Source organism: Echinops telfairi, unplaced genomic scaffold (assembly GCF_000313985.2).
Source record: "Echinops telfairi isolate 266 unplaced genomic scaffold, ASM31398v2 ScPeMD7_7457;HRSCAF=8495, whole genome shotgun sequence".
Lineage (NCBI taxonomy): Eukaryota > Metazoa > Chordata > Mammalia > Afrosoricida > Tenrecidae > Echinops > Echinops telfairi.
Window position 1 is genome coordinate 24,159,608 of NW_022111357.1, and position 19,905 is coordinate 24,179,512.

The following is a 19,905-nucleotide window of genomic DNA, read 5'->3' on the forward strand; positions in this document are numbered from 1 at the left end:
TATCATTGTCCATTAACCCTTTAATTTGATAGTGTTTCATTGTTTCCTCCTTTCATTTTTCTTTCATCTCTGTTAACTACATTAACTTTTGGAACATACAGTTTGGGCACTTGGTCAAAACTGTTTTAAAATGAAACACAGAATACATTTTCTTAGTTTCTATAGAATGCCTTTTTTCCTTCTTATTTTTTGCTTTCCTTTTTTCTTTAACCCTTTTCCCCTTAGCCTTTTACCTATATATCTATTTTTCTCATTTCACTTGTAAGAGACTTTGTATTATCAACCCTTACGGTTTTTCCCTTGTGAGGATCTCTGTGGCCTCTGGGTAGAGCAGACCAAACCTTAGGGGAACTTTCTCTGTACCTGATCCAAATATGTAGGTTAGATATCCTATTAGTCTTGTCTCTTGGGCCTTTGTCTTATATATAATGGCTGAGTCTGAATTAAGAATACAGAAAAAAAAAATCTTGTTCTAAAGAATATAGAAAAATTGATCATTCCCTTGAATCTTTATCAGGAGAAATGGGAACTTATCTCATTATGCAATTAGTAAATTAGTACTTGTTTTCACTAGCCAGTGATTTAGTGCTATATATTTATTTTACATTGTTTTTCATGAGAATAATGATTTCTGCTTCTGTACTTTTTACTAATTTAATTTTGTGGGACAAATCCTCGAATGTGACCTCATTTACATTCCTAAACTGATAAAATCATTTTGGTTATAAAACTACCCCAAGCTGACCTAGTACTCTTCCAACTTCATGCATATTCTGTAAATAGCAATGATAATAAACTCATGTAGTCCATGCTTACAAATGCCCTAGATAACAAATTATATATTTAATAATGATTTGTATGTTCTTATAAAATTCTTCACGAGCCTAACGTTTATTATTAGCTTTTAATTTGTGTGTATCCAACCCTTTATTAAGTGTACTCTGATGTTCACTACAAGCTCTATATAATCTTCTCACTTTTTTTTTTTTAATCTTCTCACTTTTACAAGGTAGGAAAGTTACCGTATTTGCCCAAAGTACCACACCTAATATAACGATAGAGTTAAAAGTAGTTCCACCCAGTGTTCTCTGTACTAGTTATTGATAAACATGGCCAGGCTCTCTCCTGTAATGTCTTCAGTTCTTCAGCCTCTAACATATGGAAAAGGAATAGGGCAAACAAACTGACAAAACTCCAAAAACGATAGTAACTAAATATTGAACATACAGTTTGCTATTGTATTAGCAAAGCCAAATTCAGACAGATGAAGAGAGTAGAAGAAAGGCTTTTTAGATAGGCTACACCTTTTCTTGCAGTCAGACATGAATTTTCATAGGTGTCCATATATAGTAACCTAATCACTGGAGTGAAATCATATTCACTGGTCCCACCTCTTCTCAAAGGGAGACGATTGTATAAGACAAATACTGCGGCAAAACTGTTGAGGGCCATCTTGGAATACAGTCTCCCTCTGGTTTGAAAGGAGTCACAGATGTCCTGTTTTCTTTTTTTCTGTTGTCATTGTTTATTTACTTTTACATAACATTTTACGGTGTTTTTGGTGCCAGTTTACATAACAAATGAGGTTCCCATTTAACAATTTCTATACAAACTGCTCAGTGACACTGGTTAGATTTTTCACAATGTGTCAACATTCTCAGTAATTCCATTCTGGGTGTTCTGTTTCTATTCTTGTTTCCTTAACACCTTACCTTCTCGTTTTTTGTTTTAGGATAATTGTTAACCATTTGGTATATAGGTGATTTTTTTAAAAAGGAGCATATATTCATATATTTGTTTTATGAGTCATTCTGTTAGACATAAGCAAGACATAATCTTTGACAACTTCAACCTTTTCTCCATTTTACCATGAAGTTAACTATTGATCCAATTGTGAGGATTTTGGTCTTGTTTCTAATGAGTTGTAATCCGCACTGAAGGCTGCAGTCCTTGATCTTCATCAACAAGAACTTCGAGTCCTCCTCACTTTCAGCAAGCAAGACTGTGCCACCTGCAGTTCACAGGGTGTTAATAAGCCTTCCTCTAGTCCTGATGCCGCACTCTTCTTTATAGAAGCCAGCTTCTCTGATGACTTGCTCAGCGTGCAGATTGAACAAGTATGGTGAGAGGATACAATGTGATGCACACTTTTTCTGAGTTTAAACCATGCAGCATACTCTTGTTCTGTTCACACAACTGCCTCTTGATCACATGCAAGTTCTGCATGAGCACAATGAAATGTCTTGGGACTCCCATTCTTACAGTAAAATGCCTTGGCATAGTTAAGAAAACATAAGTAAACATAATTCTGGTGTTCTCAGCTTTGAGCCAAGATCCATCTAATATTAGCAACGATAGCCCTTGTTCCATATCCTCTTCTGAACCCAGCCAAACTTCTGTCAGTGTCGTGCTGCTGTTACATGATTTTCAGCAAAATTTTACTTGCACGTGCTATTTAATGATATTGTTCTATAATTTGGGCACTCTGTTGGCTTCCTTTCCTTGGAATGGGCACAAATATATCCATTATTTATGCATTTCTTCCAGCCAGTTGATCAAGTAGCTGTCTTTGTAGTTTCCTGGCATAGATTGATTCCAGTGCTTCCTCAGCTTTTAGCTTTCTGAAGCATTTCAATTAGTGTTCCTCAGTTCCTAGAGACTTGTTTTTAAAAAAAATATATTTTTAGGGGCTCTTACAGCTCTTATAACATTCCATACATCAATTGTTTCAATCATATTTGTACATATGTTGTCATCATCATTTTCTAAACATTTACTTTCTCTTTGAGCCCTTGGTTATCAGCTCCCCCCACCTTTATTACCCCTTGATAACGTATAAATTATTATTGTTTTCATGTCTTACACTGACTTCTCTCTCCCTCCCTTCACCCACGCTTCTGTGGTTTATCCCTCCTGCTTGTGGATTATGCACTAATCATTACCATCACAACCTCCCCCACCCCCACCCACCCCCACCTTTCTCCCTACCCTCCTGGTATCTCTACTCACATTTCTGTTCCTGAAGGGGTTATCTGACCTGGGTTCTGTGTGTTGTATCAGTACACATGCTCCTCTTTAGCCAGAACTGAAAGGCAGAACTTGGGGTCATGAGAGTGGGGGTTGAGGAAGCCAGAAAGAGAATCATAGGGATAATGTGTGCTTCATTGGTGCTATACTGCGCCCTGGTTGACTCATCCCTTCTTTGTGACCCTTCTGTGAGGGGATATCCTATTGTCTACAGACAGGTTATGGCTCTCTGCTCCAGCCCCTCTGGTTCTCAACATTGTTTTTTTTTGTTTGTTTGTTTTGGGTCTTCAGAAGCGTGATCCCATTGAAACCTTGCAATCACACATATGGGCTTGTAGCTAAGTGGCTGCTTGTTTAACTTTAAACCTTTAAGACCCCAGACACTGTATCTTTTGATAGCTGGGCACCATCAGCTTTCTTCACTACAATTGCTTATGCACCCATTTTGTCTTCACCCATCGTGTTGGGAGGGTGAGCATCACAGAATTGCCATATAAAATATATGTATCTAGGCCAATACTTTTAATTTTTTTGTTCTTTACCTCTATTTTTATGAATTAATTATGTTAATACTTGTATCCATAGCTTTGCATCCTAAACCTTCAGTTTTCTTTTACTTTCCTCCTCACCCTGCATCACACTCACCCTTCTTCTGCCTTAGTTGGGTTGCTGTTGCTCTAACACCACTGGAATCTCTATGTCCTCCTTGTTGTTGCTTTTAAATCCCAAGTTGTTCCCCTTTCTATGGCGTTGTTTGCTCACCGCCACTTTCCCCCACTTCCTTCTCCCACCAGGTCCCTCCGGAACCTTTGCTTTCTCCTGCAGCTTGCTTCCCAAGCCTATCGTATTGGTAGGCAAAATAACAATAGCAGAGACAAAACAAAAAGAATGCAAAAGATTGGATAAAAGGTGGGGGGGCTGGGGGAAACCTAGCGTAAAAGCATACATATTTCCAAGTCTGTCCACTGTCCTTTATGACTGTCTCCCACTGGTCCTGGGGAGTTCCAGAAACTGCCCCTCCTAGCCTGAAGTCTATTTTGGGGGCTTCTCAGGGGGTTTTGTGGCTTAACTTTGCTGCCATTGTTGGTCTGTTACGTTCCCTTCTTGATTCACCCCACTGTTGTGGGAGTGATCAGACTGGATACATTTCCCACCATGTGTCTCCATTATTGTCCTCTGAGTTGGTATGCTCCAGCGAGGAGACATGTCTGGAGCTGTTGTTGGCCCTACAACAGGCCCTCTCCGTGCCTTAGCAGCTTCATGCGGGGATGTCATCCTTAGGGTTTGGTGTTCCAGTATGGGGTCTAATCCTTCACTTTCTCCTTTTCCTTCTTGGTTTGCTTCTGTATGGACGGGGCACGTTGGCCCCTCTCTTCAACCTAAGGTTTAGTGTGTCTTCTGGAGCACATATTTCTAGTGGGGCTTGAGTTTGGCTCTAATTGGGGTGGGCCCTGTAGGCCTCTCTGTTCATGAGTTGTTCCATGTGGCTGCGTTGCCCTGGAGTTTTGGTGTGCTCGGGTGGGGTCTGCATTCACACCCCCATTTCTCTTCATTTTCTGAACCAACAACAGGAGCACTGGGCAGGTGATTCTGCCCGGACACCATCTTGATTCCTGGAGCCTCGTTTTTGACTAATGCTTTCAGTGCTGCTTGAACTTCTTTCAGCACCATTGGTTCTTACTCATATCCGACCTCCTGAAATGATGGCCTGTTGACTAGTTATTTTTGGTACAGTAATTCTGTGTATTTCCATCTTCTTTTGATGTTTCCTGGATCATTAAGTATTTTGGCCATAGCATCTTTCAAGATACACAACTTGAGGCTTGGATGTTTTCTTGAATTCATTGAGTTTAAGATATGCTGAGTATATTCTTCCCTTTTTGTTTTCTAGGTCTTTGCATATTTCATTATAATATTTGCTTTTGCCTTCTCGTGCTGCCCTTTAGTTTTTTCTATTCAGCTCTTTGATGTCATCCTTTCTTCCATTTGCTTTAGCTACTCTGATTAAGAGCAACTTTCAGTCCCTTCTTTGATCTTTTCTTTCATATCTTAATGGTCTTTTAATGTCTTCGTGAATGATGGTCTTGATGTTCTCTCACAGCTTATCAGGTTTTCTGTTAGTAGTGTTCAATGCATCAAATCTCTTCTTGAGATGTTCTTGAAATACAGATTGGATAGACTTCATGCCAAAGGCTTAGTTCTGATTTCTTAAATATTTTCTGTAACTGTGACCCTGGTATATTCTGATATATATAAAACATTTGCAAAAAAAAAAAATAAAATTAAAAAAAACAAACATTTGCACTTATAAATATGTATGTGGAAATATCTGCCACCACATCTATATATGTACTTACAAATGATTGTTAGTTATTGCTGATCTTGCAGGAACTCTATATGTTAACTGTATTTATCAAAGTTGTCCTTTATTCATGTGCACCTCCTAGTGTCTTCCTTTACTTTGTTCATTGTCATATTGACTACTTCCATGATGTCCATTGCCCTTCCCTTCACCAGAATTAACTATTGTGTAGGTATTTCCTCCACTCTCACTCCAGTAGTCATCAAAGATTTCTTTCTGTGTATAAACCTACTCTTGACTTTTCATAATAGGATCTCATACAATTTTTTATATTTTTATTCTTTTATGTTTGACTTGTTTCACTCAACATGATGTCCTATTGATAACCAAATTGATAAAGTGTGCTTAGTTACAGCTAAGAAGTATTTGTAACTATACCCTTATATAGTTTATTATACATATGAGTATGTATGCATGCATATCTATATATACATATATCTGATTTACCTGTATGTACATACATATGTATACATGTATGTGTGCCCATACACTCATGAAAGTAAGTAAAGCTTTGCTACTAGGGTTCTAGTACATAAGTGCATGAATTTATTTAACATGCTTAAAGGTGTCTTTGCAATCAATGGATGGCTGTAGACAAGTTCTCTCAGTAATTATCTTAGTCTCACTACCGTACCTTCCCCCAAAGATCCAATCAAACCAATTTGATTCTAAAAGGGTCTGCTGGAGCAATTAAATTCAAGGCAAGAGAGATGTCATCTCAGTTATTGCAGTTATTTTGGGGGGGATACCAAAGTGTTAATTGTGATATATGTTCTCACAGGACACAAGACAATCATGGGAGTTTATTAGGGAAAAGTTTTAAGAAAATGGAAAATTATCTTGGTGAAGGAAAGGCTAGGAATGTTGGGCTGAAGAAATTTTTTTCTAGCATCACAATGCCCTCGCACATTCCACAAGGGTACTCTAGCTGTATTACAAGAATACTTAGGGAAACCTTACCCCACTCAGCCGTCAGCACTGATACTGCCCTCTCAAGATTTCTTTTTGTTCCCCATTTTCAATCCAGAGGCGCATGATTTGAATTGCTCAAGGATGCCAAACCTACTGTTCAGATATGGTATAAAAATTTTTTTAATGGAAGGTTGCAGCATTCTTCAGGGAAGGGTTAATGGTTGTTAATAATACCTTCAAAATGTATAGACCTTTTTCCTAAAATGCATATGATTGTTAGCAATAATTTTTGACTTGCCCTCTTATATGCAGTTTTGGCATTCTCAAGAAACTAAAATCATGTTGAAAATTGTAGATGGGTGGATTTATTTCTGGGTTCTCAATTCTACTCTTAGTTGAGTAGATTAGCTGTATCTTTAGATAGTGGGAAGTAAATTATTTAAAGGAAGAACTAGAATGATATGAAAAACAAATGATAGGACGAACTTTACTAAGTCATTCTGTAGCTTGAGAAATATATTGAGTTTTGAAATGAGCCAAGTAAGAAAAACTTTCGGATGTTTCCTCTCTAAATCGAACTTGTCCATTTTCATGTTGGAATTATAGCTGTGGGAGTATTTGTAGTGACCTCACTAAAAAAATTATCTTGAGATTAAGAAAAACAAGGGTGTCTTTATTTGGCTTAATATGAATCATTTGTTATTGAAAAAAAATTTTTTTAAAAGAAAGAAATTAATGTTACTGGATAGAAACCCTGGAATTTTCCTTGTCATCCTTTTAGTAATGACTTACATCTATTTAAAGTACTTTTTCTATATTGGGGAGTAGCTTCCTCCTCAAAGTAGAGTCGACCTTAATGACATGGCTGGAACAAAGCGCGTAAGACCTTCCTTTGCTGGTAGAGCCTGACGCAAAATGAGAAGATGCAACATTGCCAGGTTGGCCAGTGTTTGATCATGAGGTAGCGTATAATCAAGACCTGATGGAACTGAAGATATCCAGCTGCAGCAAAGGCATTAGTGAAAAATAAGGCTCCACGAATTGACAAAATGCAATTGAAATATTTCGAGAAAGGAATGCAGTGCTGGAAGCACTCACTAGCCTGTGCCAAAAATCGGGCCTACTGACTAGAAGAGCTCTACATCTGTGCCCATTCCAAAGAGAGTGACCAAATGCAATCTGGAAATGAGTGAACACTAGCATTAACATCTCAAGTAACACTTTGTTGAAGATAATTTTTAAATAGTTGCAAATAGTATGCTGACAGGCAGCTAACAGCAATTCAGGCTGCACTCAGTAGAGGACATTGGACAAGGGATATCATTGCTGACGTCAGATGAATCTTGGCTGAAAACAAGAAAACACCAAGAAAATGTTTACCTACTGACTTTGCAAAGCAGTTGACTGAATCATAACAAACTGGATAATGTTGCAAAATGTAGGAATTACAGAACACCTAATCGTACTCAAAACTATGGATAATATCTCAAAAAATAGGAATTCCAGAGTACTTAATTGTACTCACGTGGAACTTTTTCATACACTAGTGGCAGTTGAAACAGAACAAGGGGATAGTTCCTGGTTTAAAATCAGAGAAAGTGTGTGTCAAGGTGATAACCTTTCTCCATAGTTAGTTTGTATGCTGAGCAATCATCCAAGAAACAACTATATGAAGAAGATTGCAGCATCAAGTTCGGAAGAAGGCTTATCAATAACTTGCCATATGCAAATGATACAATCTTGCATGCTAAAAGCCAAATGGACTTAAAAGCACCCACTGATAAGATCTAAGACTATAGCATTCAGTATAGAATACCTTTCATTGTAATGAAAACAGAATTTCTCACCACTATACCAATGGACAACACCATAAAAAATGGAGAAAAAATGGACTTGATGAAGGATTTTATTTTGCTTGGATCCACAATCACTGTTCACCTAAGCAGCAGGGAAGAAATCAAGTTATGTGTTTCATTGAGAAAATCTGTTGTACAAGACTTTTAAAAAATGTTGAACAGTAAGGATGTCACTTTGAGGAGGATTGAGCTGTTGCTTGACTTATTGAGTAACCCTGGTAGCATAGTGGTTTCATGTTGGGCTGTGATCCCGAGGTCAGTAGTTTGAAACCACCAGCAACTCCGAAAGAGGAAGGCTGTGCTTCCTACTGCCTTAAACAGTTACAATCTCAGAAACTCACAGGAACAGTTCTTCCTTGTTCTGTACAGTTTCTGTGCGTCAGTATTAAGTCTGTGGCGGTGAGGTTTTTGTTTTTTATCTTAGCCTTGATCTTTTCAATGGTCTCCTATGTATATGAAAGCTGGACGATGAATACAGAAGACAGAAGAAGCATCGGGACATTGGGGTTACTGTACTGGCAACAAATATTGAATATTCCATGAACTATCCTGGAAGTAGTACAGCCAGATACTTCTTAGAGGCAATTGTGGTGAGGCTTTGTCTTGTGTACTTTGGATTTGTTATCAGAAGGGACCAGTCCTTGGCGAAGGACATCAAGCTTGGCAAAGTGGAGGAACAGCAGAAAGGGACAGATCTTCAGTGAGATAGTTTGACACAGTGGCTACTGCAACGGGGTCACACGAAGGCAGCGTTGTGAGGGTGGTACAGAATTGCTCGAGCAGTGTTTCCCTCTGTGTCCACAGGATCTCTGAGTTGACATTGACTCGTGGCCCCAAACAACATGGTTCATCGCACAGTTATACGCTATATACTTTCAATCCATTAAACACATGGTGCACTATGGGTGTCTTTATCCAGTCAGTATTTGTCTAGAATCCCCACAGTTACAGGTCTACATGTGAATACTGCTTTCAAAAAGAACCTTTATGTGTGCCATGAGCTTGAGATACCTCTTGAGCCAGTCATATTCTAGCTAATCTGTGTACTTAACCATAAAATGATTCTGACCTACATCAGACTTACGTGTGTAGAATTCTATTCTGTTGTTTTCAACTGCTGTGACCTTTCAACAGTAGATCCCCAGGGCTTTTCCCCAAACCACCTGTAGACACATTTGAACTGGCAGCCTTTTAGTGAGCTGCCACACGTGTAACTGTGTGGATCATGCAGAGACTCCATACTTAATGTACAGAAGTTTCCTCAGGTCGGCTGTAAGCCCCAGAGTATTAGTAGCACTTGGGAGTTTGTCTGAATATCAGAAGAGCTGTGAGGAGACATCATGGGCACCACAGATGACAAAAGCAAAAGGTCATTTGAAAGGAAAGAGAAAGACTAAAGTGGATGCCAGAAGCGATTCTGAGGCTTGCTCCTAGCTAACGTGAATAGAAATGACACGTAGACATGAAGAGAAAACTACAAGTGGTGGCTCAGGAAGACAAGTGCTGTATTTAAGTGTGCAAACACTAGGGATCCTGAAACCAAAAGGAAAGAGCAGGTTCATTATTTCTCAAACAAAAAAAACAAGAAAAAATTCAAGCTTTGAGGAGCAATACTAAAAGATTATATTTGTAAAACCCTGATGCAGAAAGTATTGAAAGAAGATAGAACCATTATTAAAATAAACAACAGTTTAACTCAGTTAATAAAAATTGTGTGAATCGTGGAGGGAGGGTGGGGTAGAAAGGGGGAACTGATTACAAGGATCTACATATAACCTCCTCCTTGGGGGATGGACAACAGAAAAGTGAAAGGAGACATCTGACAGGGTAAGATATGACAAAATAATAATTTATAAATTATCAAGGGTTCACGAGGGAGGGGGAAGTGGGGAGGGAGGGGGAAAAATGAGCTGATGCCAGGGGCTTAAGTGGAGAGCAAATGTTTTGAGAATGATGAGGGTAATGAATGTACAAATGTGCTTTACACAATTGATGTATGTATGGATTGTGATAAGAGTTGTATGAGCCCCTAATAAAATGATTTAATGATTTAAAAAATGTGTGACTCAATCATGGCACTTTTATAAAGATTTACCTATATGAAATAAAATTGACAACAGCTAATCTAAAGCACAGATGAGAAATCTAAGCATTTGAGAGCCCACATTAATGATGATGAGTAGAGATAGAATGGTTACACATGTGAGGTATGTAATCAGTGTTACTGAACTTTCAATGTAGAAATTATGAATGGATATAATTTAGCTGTTTATATTGCTACCAAAAGGGGAAAAAGTAAGGGGAATAAGACAGAAGCAATATTCAGAATTAATGTACCAAAAAGAATTAGTCAAAGTTCAACCATTTTAGGAAGTAGCATAGATTTAGAAGCACTAAAGGAAGAATGGGCATCCAAGTGGTATGCTGGGTGCACATTAGACTCCTAACTATAAAGTTCAGTGGTTTGAAACCACCAGGTGCTCTGAGAGAAAAAATGAGATTTTCTACTTCCATAAAGAGTTACAGTGTCAGAAACCTACAGGGGCATGCCGTTCTACCGTGTCCTGTAGGGTCACTATGAGTGGGCCTCAACCCATTGGAGTGAGTTTGGTTTTGGAAAGGAAAACTTCAAGCGCCACTGAAGCACTGGCAAAGAAAAGCTTACAGGAATTGATGACTTACAAACTAAGATGCTTTCATAAGCAATTGCAATGCTAGAACACTGAAACTATGCTGAGAAATTTGGAAGATAGCACTTGGCCAATTGACCAGAAATGATACTTATTTGTGTCCATTCCAAAGAAAGATAATCAAATGGGATGCACAATTATTGAAGATTGTCATTAATATCAGATGCAAGTAAAATTAAACTGTAGGTACTTAAATTACTGCAGCCACAATATTGACAGGGAACTACTAATGTTCAAGCCCACTTCAATGTGTGTGTGTTTTGTTTTTTGATGATTAGGCACTTGACTGGGAATCACAACATTATAGATAAAATTCCAAAGAATTGGAGTTCCAGAACAATTGTGCATATAGATCAAGAGGCAGTCAATTATTCAAACAGAATAAAGGAACACTGCTTGGTTCATCATTGAAAAAGATGCATGGCAGAATTGTATTCTTTTACTATGAAATAGTGTATTCTTTCACTCAATGTGTTTGCTGAACAAATAATCAGAGAAACTGAACTACACAAGGAAGAAAATGGCATCAAGATTGGAAGTAGACTCATTAACAACGTGCAATATGCAGATCACACACAACTTTGCTTGCCCAAAATTTAGATGACCTGAAGCAACTACTGACAGAGATTAAGAATTACAGACTTAGGCATGGGTTGCACTAGAGCCTGAAGAAAATGAAAATTCTCATAACTGTTAACATGAAATTATTGCAATCTGTTTGTTGCAACGATCAGTGTTTGTGGAAGCAGCAGTCAAAAAGTCAGGTGGCAGTTTGCTAATTTTATGTCAACTTGATTTATAAAAGTGTAGTGGTGGAATCCAACCTGTCAATCAGGTCACAGTCTGATGCTGTCTCCTTGGGGTGTGACCTTCTGATAGGTGGACTTAGGGAACCGCCCCTCCCTTTCTGCCCCTTCGCCTTCCCACTATTGGGGATTCTGCCACTGACCCTGAGAGCTGCTGGAGTTGTGCCACAGTTCCACCAGCCTTGGATCTGCACAACCCTGTACCCACTGGCATGTGATCTTCCTGCATTCTGCATCATTGCATCTGGCTATGTGAGTCCAAAGAGGGACTGACTTATGTATTACTATTGGCCTTAAGTAAGGACTTTAGTTGGACTGGGCTTGGATGTTTTTTGATATAAAGTTCTTTCTTAACACATATATGAGTCTCACTGGATTTGTTTCTCCAATCATTCTGGCCTAACACAGTTGGTCAAGACTGCCACAAAAATACTCTTTAAAGTATTAAAAAGCAAAGACGCCATTTTGATGACTAAGTTGCACCTGACTCAAGCTATGATCTTTCAGTTGACATATGCATATAAAAGTTAGATAATAAAAAACGAAGACAGAAAAAAATCCCAACAGCTAGTACCAAACTTTCCATCACCATAAATAGAAACTCAGTGCTTACCAAACAGTGAATCCTCATTCTCCCTGGTAACCACTGGTAAACTTTGTCTCTATACATATAGGTGTTTTTTATATAGGTAAGATAATATTTATCTTTGTGAATGTCTTATTTCATGATTTAATGTTTTCAAGTTTCATTCTATGTTGTAACATGTAATAAGGGTACCGTATATACTCAAGTATAAGCTGACCCAAACATCAGCTTTTACCACAAAAATTGCATTAAAAATGTGCTGAAAAAACTTGGCTTATACACAAGTATATGCAGTATTTAATTTCTCTTTTTGGCTGTGTAAAATACCTATTGTCTATATGTACCACATTTTGTTTATTCATTCATCTATTGATGGACACAGTTGTGTATGTATGGGGTTTTTTTGATGGTTGATTACTTTTATTTTTATTTAAAGATTATTTTATTGGGGGCTCTTACAACTCCTGTAACAATTCATACATCAATTGCAGCAAGCGTATTTGTACATATGTTGCCATCATTATTTTCTGAACATTTTCTTTCTATTGAGCCCTTAGTATCAGCTTCTCCCTCCCCATTATGTTTTAACATGTTGATGCCAATATTCAATATAATTGTTTTTGTTATAATCTTCTGTACTTTATATGCTTAAAAAGATCACTTTAATAAGGTTTGCACTTTTCACTAGTTTGTCAGAACATTCATTCCCCTCACCCCCAAATTAATAACAATGGTCTAAGTCAGTGTTTCCCAAAGTGGGCAATACTACCTATGGAAACAATGAAATCTGTAATAATTTGTTAACATGTTAATGCATCCTTCTAAAGCATTTTTTAATGTGTGCGTGTGTATGTAGACACTATGTATACTTATATACATGTACTTAACGTATTTGAAAAACAATAGGATTATATTCTGTAAGTACTTGCCTTTTTGTTATGTAAGTTTATTAAGGTATAATTTACATATCATAAAAAGTACCCCTTTTAATGTGTATTTCTGAGTTTTGACAAACATGTGAAAAACCTGTTGCCTTCAATTTGAGGCACCTCTGGTGATTCAAACCACCACCCTTTTTAGTCCCAGGGACTACTGACAGACGCATCCCCAATGTAGTTATCATGTCATCCCCTGAATAGTTAATATGTAGAACAATTAAGTCTATCCTCAAATCTTCTCATACCCTTTTTGTAGTCACAACTCCCCCACTCTCACAACCACGGGTCTCTCTCTTAACTGTTTTATGGTATAGAAATGAAATCATATTATAGTATGTAATTGTGAGCCTGACTTCTCTTTCTTCTTAGACTTCTTTTTTTTTTTTTTTTAAGAAAGGGGTCTTCTGGAGAAAACCGGAAAATCGGCCAGACAAATTCTTAGAGTTAGAACATTGAGACTGGCTTCTTTCATTTAGCATTTTTGAAGGTTTCTGGTTTGATGATTATGTTTAAAGAATATTTTATCAAGTTGGTAGAAATGTATATTTCCCCCCTAAGAATTTCATGGTTTAAACTGGTCTGTTATTTATTTTAATGTAGATTTGGGGGTGGGGGGAATATCCAATATTTTAAAAACGATTCCATTTAAATATACTCATGATCAAATTGCTAATATAAGGCTTTTACTAAATACTGGTTTCTTTATAGGTAACACAAGTAGCAAGACAGCCAGGACCCCCGACCCCTTCCCCTTATTCAGCACATGAAATAAACAAGGGGCATCCCAATCTTGCAGCAACGCCCCCGGGACATGCATCGTCCCCTGGACTCTCTCAGGTAAGAAAGCTGTTACTGGTTTTTCCTCAGAAATGTCTGGTTTTCTAATAAGCAGGCTATTAATATACAACTTCACTTGAATAGTTTCTATCTTGTCTCTATGATTTCTTTTATATGTTCCTTCTATAGTGGTAGATACAATTTTATACACTTCATGTTGACTCATTAAAACTTAACTGTGGTATGTAGTTTTCTTTTTATTTACGAAATTAGTGTGCAATTCTAAAGCTCATTTGAAAAACAGGCACAAATTTGCTCACCAATGCTCTGTGTGCTATAGCCTCTTTTGCTTAAGTGTTGGTAGTTATTTCTACTTGTGTAAAATGTGTGGGTGTTTTCACCTTTTGAATAGCTTTTTTGGGGGGTTGTTTTTTGGTTGTTGATTGGCTTGACTTTTGGTTTTGTAAATAGGTTATTGGAGTTTGTCCTGTGATGCACAGCACAGGTTGTAACACTGCTTTCAAGAGATACTGTTACGTATCCATGGCATTTTAAGGTGTTTCCTCAGATTTGGTTTAACCCCTTACCAACCAATTAACATGCTTGTTTGCTTCTTTTTATGGTTAAGAACTGACTAGCCTTATTAAGTCCTTACAGATTGTGGAAGGAGCCATGGTGGCATCGTGCTTAAAGAGCCTGACTGCTAACCACATGGTCAGCAGTTCTAACTCACCAGGTCCTCCAAGAGACAAAGGTGTGACAGTCTTTCTGTGAACAGTTTACTGCCTTGGGGTTATCCTATGGGGTTAGTTCCATTGTGTTCTGTAGGGCCATTATGAGATAACAGAGACGCGGTGGCAGTGAATATTAGAATGTGAAGAGAATCAAGCTAATGATAAGTTAGCCCCAAGTTGTTTGATATTGTCAATATTTATAAGATCTAATTTTTTAATAATAAATATAATTTTATAACATTGTTTAACATTTTGGCGTACATATTCTAGGCCTTTCAGTGGTTCAATAAAAGGAGAAAGTAGGAATTACCAAAAACCATGCTAATGGTATTGATTATAGGTTAACAGAAATTAAAATCCCCAAACCAGTTGCCATTGAGTTGTTCCTGACTGCTAGTGGGCTTGTGTTCAATGTCATTTGCGTGGTGGTGCCTTATGCATAGGGAAGTGTGAACCTTCAATTTTTTGATTAGTAGCTGAGCACTTAGCCATTTGTACCACTCAAAGACTCTGGATTATAGGTTATATTAAAAAATTCTGTTGCCATCAAATCACTTGTAAATTTTGTTTAACCCATGGGTTGCAGAATAGAACTGCTCCATAGAGTTTTCTTGGTTGTAATTTTTATGAAGCTGATTGCTAGCTCTTGGTTCTAAGCATCGACCTTTTGGTTAGAGATTGCGACCTGCTTTGGAGCCCTGGCCCTGTTGGAGTAGTGGGCAGCAAGGTCAGCAGTTCAAACCCACCAGTTGCTTTACAGGAGACTGATGAAGCCCTCTGCTCCTATAAAGATGTGACAGTCTTGGAACCCCAAAGGGGGCAGTTCTGCTCTGATCTGTAGGGTCAATGTAAGTCAGATGGACTTGATGGCACTGGCAAGATACCTAATTGTTGATTTTAAAAACTCTCAAACAAAAAGGTCAAACTCTCTCTCAACTGATGCAATTCAGACTCAGTGTCCCTATATCCGGTTCCTGAGGATATGCCGTATATACTTGTGTATAAGCCAAGTTTTCCAGCACATTTTTAATGCAGTTTTTGTGCTAAAACTGGGTCCCTCCGCTGATAATTGGGTCAGCTTAAACTCGAGTATATACAGTAAATCTTTACAGGAGCAGAAAAGCCTCACCTTTCTCCAGCGGATCAGCTGGTGGGTTTAAACTGCTGATTAGCAGCTGGTAGGAACTAATTAGTGACATTTTAGACTCTACAGTATACAATTTGCCAACCTTTATTTAGGGGGAGAAATTTACCATGAATTCTGTACTGTGCTTAAACTTTCACCCAAATCATTCCTATTAAATTTGACTTTTAAAAATAAAATATAATAAGGTGAACTCTAACTGGTTGGTTTAAATGAGATTTTCATGTGTTAACAGAAACCATCCAATCTAGTATTCATATACTGGTCTAAATCTGATCAGGTGAGAAAATGTGGGTACTATATTGGGTACTGTTGTGTATAGTTGCTGTGAATCAGATCTGACGCCCTGCCACCTAACAACCACCACCACAATTTGAATAGAGGATGTTTAACATTAGAAACGATTTAATATATATATATATATATGATAAACCTTAAGTAAAACAGGAGAGTAAAGAAATAAGAAAGTGAACTATTGAGCTGACAAAAAGGAGCAGCTGCTTTTCTTAGAGCGAGCTAGTGGCCCAAGGAAGAACCTTCCTCCACATGCCTGAGATGCAGACCTTACTGGAGAGAAGACATGGCTGGGGCTTGCTTAAGTAGAGAACTCCCTTCTGTACCGTGCCAGTGGGACTTGCTGGAAAGCGTTCCTTCAGAATTTATAAGACATTCTTCTTATATTGTTGCGGGAAGCTGGCTTCTTCAGCACTGAATTTACAGCAAAGAACTGCTGCAGTGCAGTGACTCTCGTAGCCTCCTTACATACTTGTCTGTTTTCTTGGGTCCTAAGCCCTAGGGAGTAGAGCAACTTTTTGCTGCTACAGAGTTTCCTCTTGTTCTCTTCCCTACTCAGTTAGAAACCTCCCTGCCTGCAGGTGGACAGCTGCTGGGTGTAAGGTGAGAGATTGCTCCTTGACACCCAGGGCTGTGATCCAGTGCTTGTGGAAGAGGGCATGGAATGGCTCACTAAAATTGTTGAGAAGTTGGTCTGGTCCCACACCAGCAGAACTGGGAACTTACAAGAAATCCATTCCATAGTGTGTTGAAGAAAAGCAAGCTGTTTGGGAGCACTCTGCTGCAGAAGATGGCAGGGATAACTCCTGGCCGCTAGGTGCTGCTGGCCCAGCTTGGAAGAAGCCTTGCAAACTAGGGTTGTTGGGCTGACTACTACCCTGTTTCCCCAAAAGTAAGACATCCCTTGAAAATAAGACCTACATACAGTTTTGCCTCTCGCTGAAATATAAGACATCCCCCTGAAAATAAGACCTCCCCGAAACTACCGTGACTCTGGACCATAGCGGAGGGTGCTTCGCAGCTCACTGTTGGCCGCAGCCCAGCTGGAGCAGACAGGAAGTGCGAGGTCTCTTTTATTAAAACAATAAACAATAAGTGTGTACCATATTCTTCATGTAAAAATAAGACATCCCCTGAAAATAAGACCTAGTGCATCTTTGGGAGCAAAAATTAATATACGACACTGTCTTATTTTGGGGGAAACAGGGTAACACTGCAGGAACCGGGAAGCAAAACCCTTTCTTTCTGCAGTATCTGTATAGCTGCCTCTACTGACAAAGCTTAACATTGTACTATTCCAAAGGGACACTATTTAGAGCCCAGATTCCTTTTCGCAGAGCCGGTTATAGACATAGTTAATTTGGATCTGAAAGGCAAGAGATTGATAACTGGCAGGTGGGGACAGAGTTTAGTTTTCCATCTCAACTTTTTGCTGTTGTAATGTGACTCAATCAGTTGGTCTTAAACACTTAAAATTTTTCAAAATGAGAGCTGCCCACATATGCATCGTTTGTTTTTTAAGATCGGGTGGTCTTTGAGTGGTTTCAGTGTTAAACCCACATTTTATCTGTTGCTTTTAGAAATTAGAGTACATGAATGCCAGAATGCCAGGGAGAAGGACCACCAGACATCACTTGCTTTCCCTCGTAGTCTGTTTTGCTACCACATTTTGTTTGATGCTACCAGATTTGATACTTTCTGGTTGCATGACATAGAGTAAATTATTTAATATATGTCATCTAGGGGAAATTAGAATTATACCACCTTTAAAGATGGTTGCTAGGATTATGTATAATCTTGCCTCACAAGAGGGCACCTTAAATGTTCTCAGTAAATGGGCATTTCTTCTGTTCTTCTTACCTGTCAGACTCGATGCACTTCATGATGTGTGTGTAGCCTTGTCTGCTGACCATTCTGATTTGGTTACCCTTCTGGTATTAGTATGAAACTCAGCCTCTCCCCACAAATTTGAGACATCGTTCAGATCTTACTTTATTCCTGGTATTAAGACAAAGGTAGGTGCCTGGAAATAGTGTGATTTATTCTTGTGCAGAAAACTGTTCGATTCAAATAAATTCATGAATGATAAAACTCATGACCATCAGTTGATTCTTACTCACAGTGAATGTCTGAGACGTAAATCTGTATGGGAGCAGACAGCCTCATCTTTCTCCCAGAGTGTCATGTGGGTTTGAACTGCTGACTTCGTATTTGCAGCCCAACACCAGAGCTCCTTAACTGATCAGGAAAGTTATTCTTTGACCCCGTGTCCATTTGATGTGACAGCATCACTTTCCTCTGTGAGTCATCTTCTATCCAAAGTAACCACTTGTACTCGAATCTCTGTATTGCTTCGTGTATGACGCTAACATGGCCCAAGCATGGAAACAATTTTGAGGGTGGCGTAGGACTGGGCAGTGTTTCGTCCTGTTGTACAGAAGGTCACTCGGGGTCAGAACCGACACAATGGCACCTCACAACAGCCACCAGGCACTAAATGCATCTATTACGGTTTAGATTCAGAGAAGCTGAAGGAAAGGGAATGCCATAGCTTTAAAACAAAAGAGAGGAAATTGCTCCATCTGTCCCTTTCCATCATCAGTGGCAGCCTCTTCCTGCCTGCCTTCCTTTAAGTCAGATGCACGCATGCACACACACGTGCATATTTCTTTATTACATGATTTCTACTTTCTAGCTTCCTTCACCCCCTCTCACTGTTTAATTAAGAGATTTTATCAGTAGAAATTGACAGTTAAAATTACATTTTGAAACATTAGTGAAACATTCGTAGAAACAATCTTTTTCAGTTTCTTTAAACAGATGCATTTGAACAGCCTCTTAATTTAGAATGCCCTGCTCTGGCAGTGGTGAATGATGAGGAATCGTAAAGATACCTTTGGGGACGGAACTCTAAGTGGAAAAGTGTACTCTAGAGTCAGGAGACTCACCAGTCGGCAATCTTCATGCTATTTCCGACGAACCTTTTATTTGTTCCTGTTTAAGCTCAGTTCCTTTTTGCAAATGAGCAGTTTGTGCCAGATGAGGCAGAATCCCCTTGTTCAAGTCCCTGTGAGTTTTGGAAACTCAAAGTAGCCGATTGTTGTTATGAAAAAAATAAATTGACTTCTATAGTTTAGATTTAAAATTATGTAAACATTGCATTATTTTTATAGTATCAGATACTTGTTATTTGAATTATTTTAATAATAATTCAAGATAAGCAAACCAAAATGCCTCGTACCTTTTGATGGCCAAATTGGTGGCACTTATTTGCATTCACTCAGTTAATATTCACAAGATTGAGCTAACTTGCAAAACAGAAACAAACTAAACCCTCACTGGATAGCAGATTCAAGATGGAAGTGGTCTCATTTTTCTCTCAAGGGCACTGTCGAGACTTACTAAGCTATAGAAGGTATATTCACATTAATCAGTTCTAATTAATGCTAGAGTGTGGTATGCTCTGTGTTGACTGCCTAACCTTATGGGGACTTTTATTCAGTTTCTATCTGAGAGACCAACTCAACTATGTTGTAGACCGGACTGAGATGGTGATTGCATGAGCCACTGGGGAGATTCTGTCTTGTTTCTGGAAGTACTAAGTGCAGCATTTCTTCACAGAGGGATGATGATTGATGAAGATATTTATTTTATTGTTAAACTTTTCACCATCAGTCAAGGATGAGTCTCATATCCCTTGTTGTCACTACAGCCTTTTTTGCTTCAACTTCCAGTCTGCCTTTTCATGCCAGGTCTCTTTTTTTTTTTTTTAAACATTT

General features: G+C 38.5%; 1 protein-coding gene and 1 pseudogene across 18 annotated transcripts in view; one reads left to right on the plus strand and one right to left on the minus strand.

Moving 5' to 3' along the window:
- LOC101642248 overlaps positions 1-1,452 on the minus strand; it is a 2,605-nt pseudogene extending 1,153 nt beyond the window's left edge.
- Positions 1-19,905, plus strand: part of EIF4G3 (eukaryotic translation initiation factor 4 gamma 3) — a 369,700-nt gene that overhangs the window by 131,568 nt on the left and 218,227 nt on the right. For 14 of the 18 annotated variants that reach the window (XM_045298752.1, XM_045298754.1, XM_045298760.1 and 11 more), the window contains exon 1: positions 13,936-14,014. The gene's annotated coding sequence lies outside the window, so the exon portion shown is untranslated. Of the gene's footprint in view, positions 1-13,885; positions 14,015-19,905 lie in introns of those variants that run through there. The other 4 variants (XM_045298763.1, XM_045298765.1, XM_004705376.3 and 1 more) reach the window with 1 other exon arrangement.